This window comes from Octopus bimaculoides, chromosome 4 (assembly GCF_001194135.2).
Source record: "Octopus bimaculoides isolate UCB-OBI-ISO-001 chromosome 4, ASM119413v2, whole genome shotgun sequence".
Lineage (NCBI taxonomy): Eukaryota > Metazoa > Mollusca > Cephalopoda > Octopoda > Octopodidae > Octopus > Octopus bimaculoides.
Genome location: NC_068984.1, coordinates 131743647 through 131756026, shown reverse-complemented (window position 1 = coordinate 131756026; position 12380 = coordinate 131743647). Strand labels below are relative to the sequence as shown.

The 12380-nt window shown below is 32.6% G+C and overlaps 1 protein-coding gene across 6 annotated transcripts in view; it reads right to left on the bottom strand.

The window, feature by feature from the left end:
• LOC106876440 (zinc finger protein 236) overlaps positions 1 to 12380 on the bottom strand; it is a 194159-nt gene that overhangs the window by 131098 nt on the left and 50681 nt on the right. For 4 of the 6 annotated variants that reach the window (XR_008264007.1, XR_008264008.1, XM_014924989.2 and 1 more), the window contains exon 1: positions 6378 to 6981. The exons of 1 other annotated variant lie outside the window; for it this stretch is intronic. The gene's annotated coding sequence lies outside the window, so the exon portion shown is untranslated. Of the gene's footprint in view, positions 1 to 4501; positions 4571 to 6377; positions 6982 to 12380 lie in introns of those variants that run through there. One more of the 6 variants, XM_052967500.1, reaches the window with a different exon arrangement.

Below are 12380 nucleotides of genomic sequence, written 5' to 3'. Positions count from 1 at the left end.
AGAAGACTCCCTTAAGAAAGTTACGATAGCTAATAAGACAATAGTTTATAAACAAATAGTAATTAGACACAAATGAAGGGCTCTACTTAAAAACAACAAAATTCACTTCTCCTTGTGTCATAAATACTTATTTTACACACCTCTGCATGGAGAACAATCACAAACTTTATCTTCTACAGCTAAAATCTCTCTCTCCTCAGGGACCAAAATGTCAGATCCACAGGGTATCACACATGTTCTAGCTATCACCACAAATCTCTGCTATCCAGGCCCAGAAAAACACAACACACAAATGCATATAAAAATAACAGCCTTATCAATACCCTCATTAACCCCAGATGCATACCACTAAAAATAAGTAGAGTGGAACAGCAACTGTCATGCACTAACTAAATCCCCCTTACCTGCTAAGTTGTGGATACACCAGCATCTACAGAAATGGATTGAACAATAGAGATAGTACATGTCCAGCCTGCAGTGTTGCCTCTATACAATTAACCATTGCATATTAAATGACACAACGAAGTATTCAGCTAGGAGCAATGATTCTGTAGATCACAGTTATTCTACTTACACCCTATGTGTTTTATAATGACTACAAAACAACTTTATGTACTTCCGTGCAGAAACTAAAACTAGCAACCTTTACATGTAATAGTTTGTCAATAATCATTTCTACCGATATATCATGTTCTCCAATGGGTAATTAGCTAATTGTCAATATTAAATAATTTCAAAATGTACATATTTAACATTTAGAAAAGTATCCAGATAAGATATAACAAATGCTCCAAGAAAAACTATCTACTTATAACAGCATGGAAAAATAGATGTAAAACGGTTAAAAATAAAAAAGTACAAAGGGAACAACAACCCCTCCTATTTCTCATGTTCTCATAATTTTCATCTACACAACAAATGTTAGGACTGTATAATTTCAGAGAGTTCTCAAGATTTTGTTTTCTAAAACTATGTCAACGGGGCACATCTTTGTATTTAGGGTCATGAAATATTTCAGTAACAGTTTGACTGTTGCTGAAGTAGCAGTTGTTTCACTGCATGCCATAAAACGAATTTAATAAACAACTTGATGTTGACCAATTTGTATGAGTGTATATATAAAGTATTGTAATTAAGTATTTAATTCAGCCATAAGACATTCACTTATGCTTTAATAAAGATAAGAAGACGATACTGTATGGTTAAAAGTTGAGTATTTATAGTCAAAACTTATAGTATTTCACACCTAAGACAAGCAACCAAATCAAAGGAAAATATATAGGGACCGTACTCATTGTTTAACTGAATGGTAGAAAATGTGCAACAAGCTACCACAAGGAAAATGGCTGTAAAACTTTATAGAAAAATATAATAGAATTTCTTTAAAAACTAATACTTAAATGTTAGGTTTTTTTTTTAATTAAAAAAAAATTATTTTACTTTATTTTATTTGTGATTTAAATAAATAAAAATAAGATAATTTAGAGTAAAATATTCTGTATTATTAATATTTTATAAAACCAACTAATAAGTAGGACCTAAGTGTTCAGTTGATATAAGATCTGAACTAATGAAGAAACTTTAAAAGTATTCTGTTTGAAATTATTTTCAGAAAAAATTAAGTTTTATACTGACTTTGTTGACAGCTATATATATGACATTAACTAATGAGTTGTCTCTGAATATAATCAGATACAAAGAATGATTTATATTTGTTAATTATCACTGGGGGGTATGTCAACTTCTAAATAAATAGATACTAGAAGAAAGATCCCTTTCTGAGATCCTGTGAGATGAAACAGATTTGTAAAAATCACTTCATGCACATTAAACAACTTTTTGATCTTTTAGAAATATTTTGTGCATACTAAATAAATTATTTGTAATTTGTTCATGCAGTAAAGCCATATTTTAATTTTACAGCAAGAGTTGGCTCCCTGGGTTTCATGTAAATACTTAACGTAAAGTATATTTGTTCAAAATATGATAATAGACGGACACCCTTCCCCACTGTTAGCTGCTCTTAGTTTTGAAAACTAAAGATATTTTCAAAAACTTTACTGATTACTGCTTGGAACTTACAAAATTTGAGGATTACATTGATAACATTTTGCCAAAATTTCCAGCAGTCATACCTTGACCAGTGCAGTTATTTAGTTTTGTTAATCACTCCACCCATTAAACATTTAATAGAGTGATATCCTCTAAGTACCTGAACTTATATATTTTCCAAGAATTATGAAATGTTGTACTAGAAACATGTTGACATGGTACTGTTTTGTTCTGAAATCTAACTTATATTACAAGATTTCTTAGTAGGTCATGAAGAACTTAACAAAACAGATCAGGAATTAAATTCACAAAAACAATACAAAAATACTGAGATGATATTTTATATAATAGTAGAAACTGATGATAAAGTTCAATAATAGTATATTGAAGATATAATTCAAATTAAGAGAGATTAAGTTTTAGAAAAAAAACACTTGAATAGTTGCTTTGGAAAATAAACTATTATATAGTGCCTTTATCACATATTTTATGATTTCTAAGTTGAGTGAAACCATAAAACAACTGATTTACTTTATTATTAAGAGATGTATTTGTGAAAAGTGTGGTATTAGTGGATGGCAGTGAACCATGGAAGACAGAAAAACTGAAGAAGAATAAACATACCACTGAGTATGCAATGTAAATTTGGGAAAATGACTAAACTCAGCCAAGTTGAAAAAAGTCCATGGGAACCAAAAGACATATTTCTTTGAAAGAAATAGCCCAATGATATATAATAGTCAGCTGCTTGACTATTTATCAGCAAAGATATTCATCAACAGGTGATCATCCCTTTTGACATCAAAGGGGTAGAGATAACAGAATTGTGATAATCATCATAACTTTCCTAAGAGAACTAGTCAAGTAAATGAACTACCTGGATACATTCACAGACTTGATTCATGCTATTATTCCAGAGAACACACCATATTAAAAAAAATGTGTGTGTGTGTGTGTGATATGGATTGCTGTACGAGGAAGTCATAAAAATTAGCGATGGAAAGTTTTTTTGAGTGAGGAAAAACTTTTATAATGGAAAAGGTTGAAGCTGACAACAGAAGACATGCTCCGGTAAAAGGAACAGGTGCCAACATTGAAATTATTATGTCAGGAAATGACAAAATAATTTTCAAATTTAAACTTTCATAAAATGCAAGACAAGTATAGAGGAATGTTGATAAATTAATTTTTTTAAAGTCAATGGATAGATCTTAAAAAAAACTGAGCATTTAGGATTATTTTTTCCAAAGTAAGGAGTTGCATTACTGGTCAAACGTACTTGAGTTCAAGCCTCATAACAGTCGTTGTGTTATGATCTACAGGGAAGGCACATCACTCTGCTAAATTGGTCTTGCTCATAGAAAAATAGGAGCCACTCTAGTTTAGCAAACATCTGGCTCTAAAAACACTCCCTTTAACAAAATACAAATGTCCATACTAGTTTTAGACCATCCCACTTAATACTAAGCATAAAAACAAAACAAAAAAAAAAAGATGTCATGTTTTCAAGAACTAATAAGAAATAGATGGAAACCATTTAGCTGCATATATCTACATGCATCTAACAGTTGCATGTGGCAGCAGTTTAAGATATTACTAATGTTCTGCAGACTATTGTTGCATAATATTAGTGTAACTCCTCTGTATTTATATTACTTCATTGCTCAGTTTTATTAACAATTGTTGCCATCAACAGTTTTATTCGTCTCCTCCTCACAACATCAAGAAGGGCATCCACTTCGAAACATTTTCAATCTACTTAAACACATCGTTTATGCAGCTTAGAAATGGATAAATCAAGCGAAGCAAAAGCATTAACCTCGTGCAAATATAGAAAAACAAATACGAAATGAAAATAAGACAGTGCCTAAACCTGTATACGAGAGTAAATTAACCAATCTAAGCTTACAGAAAATTTACTTCGTCTGCTAGTGTATGAGTGTGCATAGCTCTTTTGTTAAAACTCTAAATAATGAAACAACGATTTTTCGTGATTTTTACAAAAGTACTTATATTTTCATGTTGATTATAAAAACCCTTTCTTTACTGTCAGAAGCTATTACACACACACACACACACACACACACAAGTGTGCTTGCTTATGTAGGTATAGAAATAGTCTATGTATGAAAAGTAAATTTTGTTTCAAACCTTATCTAAAATAACTTACGCCGAGTGTGTAAAACTGATTTGTAACCACTCGGTAACATTATCAACCAAGTGTAGAAGCCTTTAAATTACTATATCTCTCTCACTACTCGTATATGATGATATTTTCTTTTCAAACTTGTTTTTGCATTGGGAATAAAAAAAACAAGTTAATAGCATTTTTAATAGCACAGAAATAAAACTAGTTCAATGAATCTGCTTTTAAGATGTATTTACTTTTTTTTTTTAATCAAAAGTTTCTAAATCATATAAGAAATTATTTTTTTAAAGAAAAACTTACTGTATGATTAAGGTATATTTTTTTAAACGTTCCAATATAATGCTTCCAGATATTGTAGTAACTCTGACGGTAAAAAAAAATTTACTGAATTTTTTTTTTTTTTTCTAAGTGTAGAAAAAAGGTCAGTTTATTTCAAACACATCACAAACAGCTGGTTCTGTTTATTAAACCTTCAACTTAATTCAAATGTACTTATTTATTTATTTATTTTTTTTTTTTTGCTAAATATCAAATTTCTTTCAGCATATTATTTAGACTTGTGTGAACATTTGTTAAAATGTTGATCACTAAATTCTTTTCATGTAATGTGGAAGCATTCAGATACAAGTAGCATCAGCTATAACAACAACCACCACCAACAGCAATAAGAAAGTTGATCAGCTGACTGCTGGACAACTGAGAACACTTTTTGCTACCACCAGTAAACAAAGCACAGAATTTTCTTAACAGAGAAAGTTTTGTTTTTTAAAAATTTTTTTTTTTTCCCTTTTTTTGTTTTTGGTGTGTGTGCAGATAAAACAGTGACATATCCCCCCTCCCCCAAAACAACTAAAACTACACATGAAAATATAGCACTAATTAAATGATTAGCATATTTTTAACCAGTGAGTATATAATTAGCAAGCAAAAAGTTGAATTTGCAAAGTTTGGAAAATATCCGGTCAAATAAAATTGTAACAAAAACATTTCTGGTTCATACACTCCCACATGTCATGTTTAGAGGTAAATTAAATAACACTCCTAAATACTTAAATTAGAGAAGGTTCTTTTCATTAAAACGATATACATCTTTAAAAAATCTAGTTAAATAAATATTTGAAAATGTTATTATTAACGTAACTATAGTGAGTGGATCTAAAAGTATTTTTTTGCCCAAAGAAAATAGTCCTGGTTAAATTACATTATAACTACAAATATACCTGAAATTATTAGGCACTAAACAGGTAAACAAAATATTTATGAAAGGTACGGATTAAACAAAAATAAAAACGAAGCAAAAATAATTTGGATTCTCTTTTCCTTTGATGTTGAATGAAAGTAATTGGGTGTACGAAAGAGAGGAGAGAGGGAGGGAAAGAGAGAGAGACCCCCAAATTAGTAATTGTTATGTAACAGCATCAGATAATTACAGGAAGTAAGTAGAGCAGACACGTGTGCATGTGTGTTACAGTTTCTTCATTTCCAATTCTTCATCTATACCCACACCTTAAAACACTAACCCTGGCCCTACTCAGTTTTTTCTTTTCTTTTTTTTTTTTATAAACAGTTCACTGGAAACACGTAGATGTTATTCTCATAAAGTAAAATATATAGGCTAAAAAAAAACTTATCTTTTACACATTACAACAACCTAGTTGAGAGTTCTGAGAAAACGAGCTTTTATTTGTAAGGCTGGTTTCCAGAGTGGAACTATATATTCAAAGTAGACTACAAATAACTGTTTTAGTGGAATGTCAGTATGAGACATGACATGTTTAAAAAGAAAAAAATAAACAGAAAAAAACGAAGAAGAAACAAACGAAAAAGAATTCAGACAAAAAGTATCGGGGACTAAGAGACCAAGCGAAATTTAAACAATCTATTGATATGCTAGGAATAGAGTAGGTAGTAAGAGGAGGAAGGGGAAAAAAAGTAGATAACAACACTAACAAGAGAGTTTACTGAGTAACATTCAGTGACAAAATCAGTCAGAAAGTTTATATATATACATATATATATATATATATATATATATATATATATACAAATACACACGCACGCGCTTATACACACATACAACCATTATCAATTCCATTTTTTAAAGATCAATAAAAAAAAACAAGAAACTATACATCAAGAAAGAAAGTTAATAATTTGTTGCTAAGTGTTTACTTACCCCTCAACTAATAGAAACAGAACATGAATACAGAGTTGAGATTTACTGAAAAAGATGATTGATAATGAAAATATTCGAGATTATTTTTTTTTTCTTAGTGTGTTGATCAGGACTACTTATTGCCTTGCTTTGCAATGAAAGGTTTGCAGCTGGGCAGAAGGCAAGTGAATAAGCATTGTTAAGTTGCTCAGTCAGGTTAATATGCTTCCTCCGTGAGCAGGGCAGAAACTGTGATGATGCAGCAGAGACTCTAACTGCTGCTACTGCTGTGTATAGACTTGTTGTTGACAGTAGTGTTGCTGCACACATAAAGCAATTTCTTTTTAACCATGCAAGCAGCAACAGCTACTGTTGCTGCTGCTGCATGGTTAATTATGCGGTTATCTGTACTCTTACTGGGTGGCTTGCATTCATTTAGGCAACCAACCATCCAGCCCATCCCCAGCTAGCTATCCTGCTTGCCTGCCTGCCCACTCCACCACTGCTACTGACAGGTCAGGTGCACTTTTAACAATTCCTGCAAAAGTAGGCCATTGGCTTGTTAATGCAGTTAAAAGCAAGGAGTGTGTTCGGCGAGATCAACAGTTAAAAATGTGTGAGCAGTACGATTGCATAGCTAATTCTGTGCAGTGCAAACTGATTCTAGGCCAACAAGGTGAACGAGGGAGTGTACAGTCTTTCCAAAATCAAGTGCTAATATATGTGGAGGACATTTTTTTTTTTTAATTTGTCATGTTTGCTGGTCAATGTGTAAAAACAAACTATGAACGTACAACTGTTGATACATTGCAGTTAATGAACAGCTGTTTGACTAAATGTTTGTGTCACTTTTTCTAGATCCTACTAAACACATTTGTAAACACACTGATCATAAGATTAAATTAGTCTGTGTGAAGGTATGACTATTCATTACAATAGATAGTCCAGAACTATATATTTTAATGACTAATTATTTATGTTAGTTAAGGTATTTCACACCGAATTAGAAAAAAGAAAAGAAAAAGAAAACCACCTAAAAATCACACACACAACACGTACATCTATATATATATACACGCGCGCACATACATAACATACATACACGGGTACACGGTTCTCCACACACGATGAGAAAGGTAATACTCATCAAAGGTAATACTCATCAAATACTAGAAATGAAATTGTTTACATTTATTTTTCGCCTTGCATCTATCTAGTTGAATACATAATTTATACACACACACACACACACACATTGCATTTAAAGTATAAATTTGTTGGTTTTTACTTAACTGTAAAAAGTAATGAAAAAGTAAAAATTTCCACTACTCGAATAAGAATAGTAATAATTATTTCTTTCAGTCACGTACAATTGCAAAGAGTAAAGTTAATTAAACCAACTTCACAATATTAAGGTATTTATTATATATAACCTGCAGAGATAAAAGTAAAGTCAAACCTAATAAAAGTTACACTGAAAACAGGGAGTTTACCGAGCGTGTATAAAGTATGCAGTTGATATTATTCTATCTTCCTCGGCCAACAATTATTATAGCGATGATGACTTCTCGTGGTGCACATGTACCTACACTTGTAGCGGCGTCACAGGTGATTGATTCAGTTGACTCCCTGTTTAGTATTTTATTTTATCATCAACCCTGGTGGGATAAAAGGCCAAAGTGGACCTGATGGAATCTGAACACAGAATGTGTAAGGATTAAATTAAAAACACTGCTACGCTGACACTATCATTTCTGCTACTTCACTCGCTGCAGTATTATTATTATTATTATTTTCCTCCGAGGTCGACTTTGCCGTTTATCCTTTCGGGGTCGATAAATTAAGTACCAGTGAAACAATGAGGTCGATGTAATTGGCTAGTTCCGTCCCCCCGGATTTCAGGCCTTGTGCCTTTCGTAGAAAGGATTGTTATTATTATTGCGAATTGCAAGAATCGGTAGCGCATCGGACAAAATGTTTAGCGGCATTTCTCCCGGGTCTTTACGTTCTGTGTTCAAATCCTATCGAGGTCGATTTCACCTTTCATCCTTTCGGGGTCGATAAAATAAGTACCAGTAGGGCAATGAGGTCGATGTAATCGACTGCCCCACCTCCCACACAATTTCAAGCCTTTTGTCAGTAGTAGAAAGAATCTTTATTGTTATTATTAGGGTGGTGAATTGGTAGAAATAGTTTGAGTGTCGGCAAAAAAAATGCCTTTCGGTATTTGATCGTGATTCTTATACGCTCAGAGTTCAAATCCAGCGGATGTCAACGTTGCCATTCATCTCTTTGGGGTCGATAAAATAAAGCACCAGACAAGAACTAGGGTTGGTGGTATCGACTTATACCTCCCCTCAAAATTGCAGGCCTTGTACGTAAATCAGAAACAATTATTAAAAGAAAAACAATTTTATACAGGCACAAGGATACATATTTTGAAGAAATATTAGTGATTAAATGACTCCAGTAAGAATGAAACTAAACAATCGGGATTCGAACTCCAAACGTAAAGTAACAAATATAGAGACGCATTTGTCCAAAACTTTACTTATTCACCTATCCACTGCCTTGATAGTAACAATAACTTTTAGAATGTTTAAAAAAATTGTATATTATCAGTATTTTCAAAGTGAAAAAGTAAAGGAAAGAAACAAGATAAATAGTAACATAGTGAAAAAAGAAAGAAAAAAATTAGGTAGCTTCATACAATATTTTTTTTTACTATGAAGTAATAATGTAAAAAAAAAATATATATATATATTATGTAATACGTATTTTTAAATATTTCAACAGTACCTGACAGTTCACTCCCTTTAATTTTAAGGCCTTTCTTAGGAGCAGAATATCTGAGGACAACTTTTATTGATGCAGTAAAATACAACTCTTAGAATTTTCACTTTAAAATAGATCAAATTTCAAGCTGCATGTAGCTGCAGAATCCTGCTTCCTTTTCCATGTGCTTGTAAAACATATGCATCAGTACAGAAAGAGCATAATCCACTCTCTCACTAGCTAACCTTCCTCTCTCTTCATATACATAAATACATAATCACTAATCCAAAACCCTTATAGAGAAATAGTACTCTAACTAGTTGTCTTTAGTAGATCCTTTAAAAAAAAGGAGAGAGAGAAATGCTTATAGTGCAAGACTAACAGAAACTATTGTTGTTGCAGTAAGCGGGAGAGAGGGTGAGAGAAGGAAGGAAAAATAAACACTAGATTAGTGAGTGAGTGAGTGGTCATGTGTTGGTGAGTAAAGGTTTGTCTACCATCTACCAGTTGTGTGGCCTTTCTCTTGACATGCTTGTGAGTGGCAGCAGTACTGAACCAATTAAGTGAGCAATACAAAGATGCACTTGTACATCATAAGGTCAGCAGCTGTTTAAAGCTGAAATAATTTATAGCCCCCAAACAGGGAGCTTAGCCTTTGAGATGCAGTCTTGACTAGCTCTTCACTATATTATAGATATGTTGTTGTTGTTGTTGTTGTTATGAAAGGTGACCAGAGGTCAAGAGTTTGTCGAGAGTGTATAAGCTTTAGCTGTATACTGTTGTTCATTAGAAGGGAAAGTATGATGTATATGCATTTTCTTGCTATATATAGTGATTGTGCCCTTACAGTTTTGAAATGTTCATTTACAGGGCCATTGTTTGGGGAATATGTATGAAGCTCATAAGAAAAATGCTAAGAAATGAGTGGGAGCTGATAGGAGTGTGATATTAGCAATAACTGAACTCTGAGGTAGGTTCATCTAACCTGATGGAATTGGACAGGGGAGAAAGCCCTGTTGATACATGGTTTGATAAGAAACTTCCAATATAAGAGATTAGGTCTTGTTTTATTTACCTCCAGGTCAACCCTGATCAAGCAAACCTACCAGTAAAAGAATACAAGCTGTAATCATCCTAATTCTACATTATCCAGTCTGTCCTTTACTTATTTAAGTTAGCAGAATGTGAGTTGACCAACAGGTCAAGTGACCATGTTGAGGATTCCTAGTCAGTTTAATGAAAGGTAAATGGAGCCAAAAAATAAACAACTTATGTAAGGGACTCTTGTACAGGTATAGCCAAAAGCCTTGTTGTCATGAGCAACAAAGCTTTCTCTATGACCACTGGTTTGTAACTTAAGAAAAAATAATTGCTCTAGCGCTAAAAAAAAAAAATTATTAGCTGTTAATAGACAGATTAAGTCACTCAAAATGATAAAGAAGTTTGTCATTGGTGATGTCTCTATTCTTTTTGAGACAGGAAGACAAGAGATTTTAGCAGACAATCAGAAATGTTACCTGTCTTGGAGATATGGAAATGCTTCATGCAGTGTCCTAAGTTGTGAGTGATATCCGCGGTAAGTTCCAAATTAGGGTCACACTGTTTATGGGAGAAAATAAGAAACTCTGTGATGGGTATACTTGTTTCTCTTTGGTGATGAAGGAGAGAGAGGTTGTAAACTCAACTTTACAGAACGAGGGCTAGAGACGAAACTAATCAAATTAATGGCTTGGAACCCCAGCATGAGCAGCTATGATAGAGTATTCTCACATTGAATATAGACCAAAAGACTATGTTGATAACAAGAAAAGAGTATGAGATTTCCTTTGATAACTCTTTCTCATTTCTAATAACTTCTTTCAGAAAAATTATCTTGATTTGAGTCACTGATCTTCTATGTGGTTGCTTGAGCTGCAATAAATAGCCAAAATCTCCCTCAAACGACCATATCCTATCATCTTAAAATAGGAAGAATACATTACTCAGTGTAATTCTAGGTATTTAAAAACAACAGAAAATCATAGCTGAAGTGCATTTAACCCACAATCAAGGATATCCTGGAACTAAACAATTACTATTAACTTTACTTTAATTTAGTGCATTTAAAACTACCCACACTTATAATTTGTACATGTGAGAAAACTTTTTAATATCCTGAATTGACCTATAGGCTTTCAGACTCAATCACATGGCTATATATACATATTTATATACACATCCATGACAAAAGTAAATAGACATGCTATAAAATCTTGTTTTGTTTATTTTAACTTGAAAAAGGTTTGCATTTTTTTTTAATTGACATTTTTATGTTTTGGGTTCTATATGTGACTGTTTAATTATGCCATGTGCAAAAGATGCCTTGGAACTGTCCAAATTTCATAGAGGTCATATTGTGGGTCAATCTGTAAGTGAACTTAGTGTAAAATCACAGAAAACGTTATGCCCCTGCTTTCTACAGTTAATAGAGTGATTGTGCAATTCATCAGCGAGGGGAAGGAGTCCATGTCACATTGCCCAGGTCGACCAGAGCACCCTGACAGGACCATTTGCTTTGTTAAGTGTGGAGGATAATCCTCATTGCAAGGCCTCTGACTTAGCAGTGAAGTGGCTGTTAGCGTTTTGGGACACTATCATATTTTCTGATGAGTTCAGATTTGCTATATTTTCTGACAGTAGTTGAGTGTGGGTCTGGAGACTCTGTGATAAAGAATTTAACATGAAAAGATTGCCACCAACAATGAAACAAGGTAGCTATTCTGAAATGGTCTGGGGAGCAATTTGAAGCAATGGCCAATCAGAGCTGGTGGAGTGTGATGGAAACATAAACTCAGATAAATATGCGTCCATATTGCAGAAAAGACTCCTTCCAATTTTCTCCAATGGTGAAATGATTAAAGAAGACTATTTATGGAAGATGGGGCTCTTTGTCACACAGCTAAAAAGACCCAAGAATGGCATTAAAAAAGTGATCCTTCTTAATATGAAACTATTGGTAGTCTTCTTAACCCACAAATAAAGACTATTTATCTACCAGAGCACTCATTCTCACTGTTCAGTATTAGCATTTATTATATAAATGTCTATATATATTATAGAATAATATATACTATATAACAATACATATTATATAATTGTGTGTGTGTGTGTGTATATATATATATATATATATATATATATATATATATAGTAAGATTTTAATTTTGTATTTTCATATATATATATATATATATATATATATATATAGTA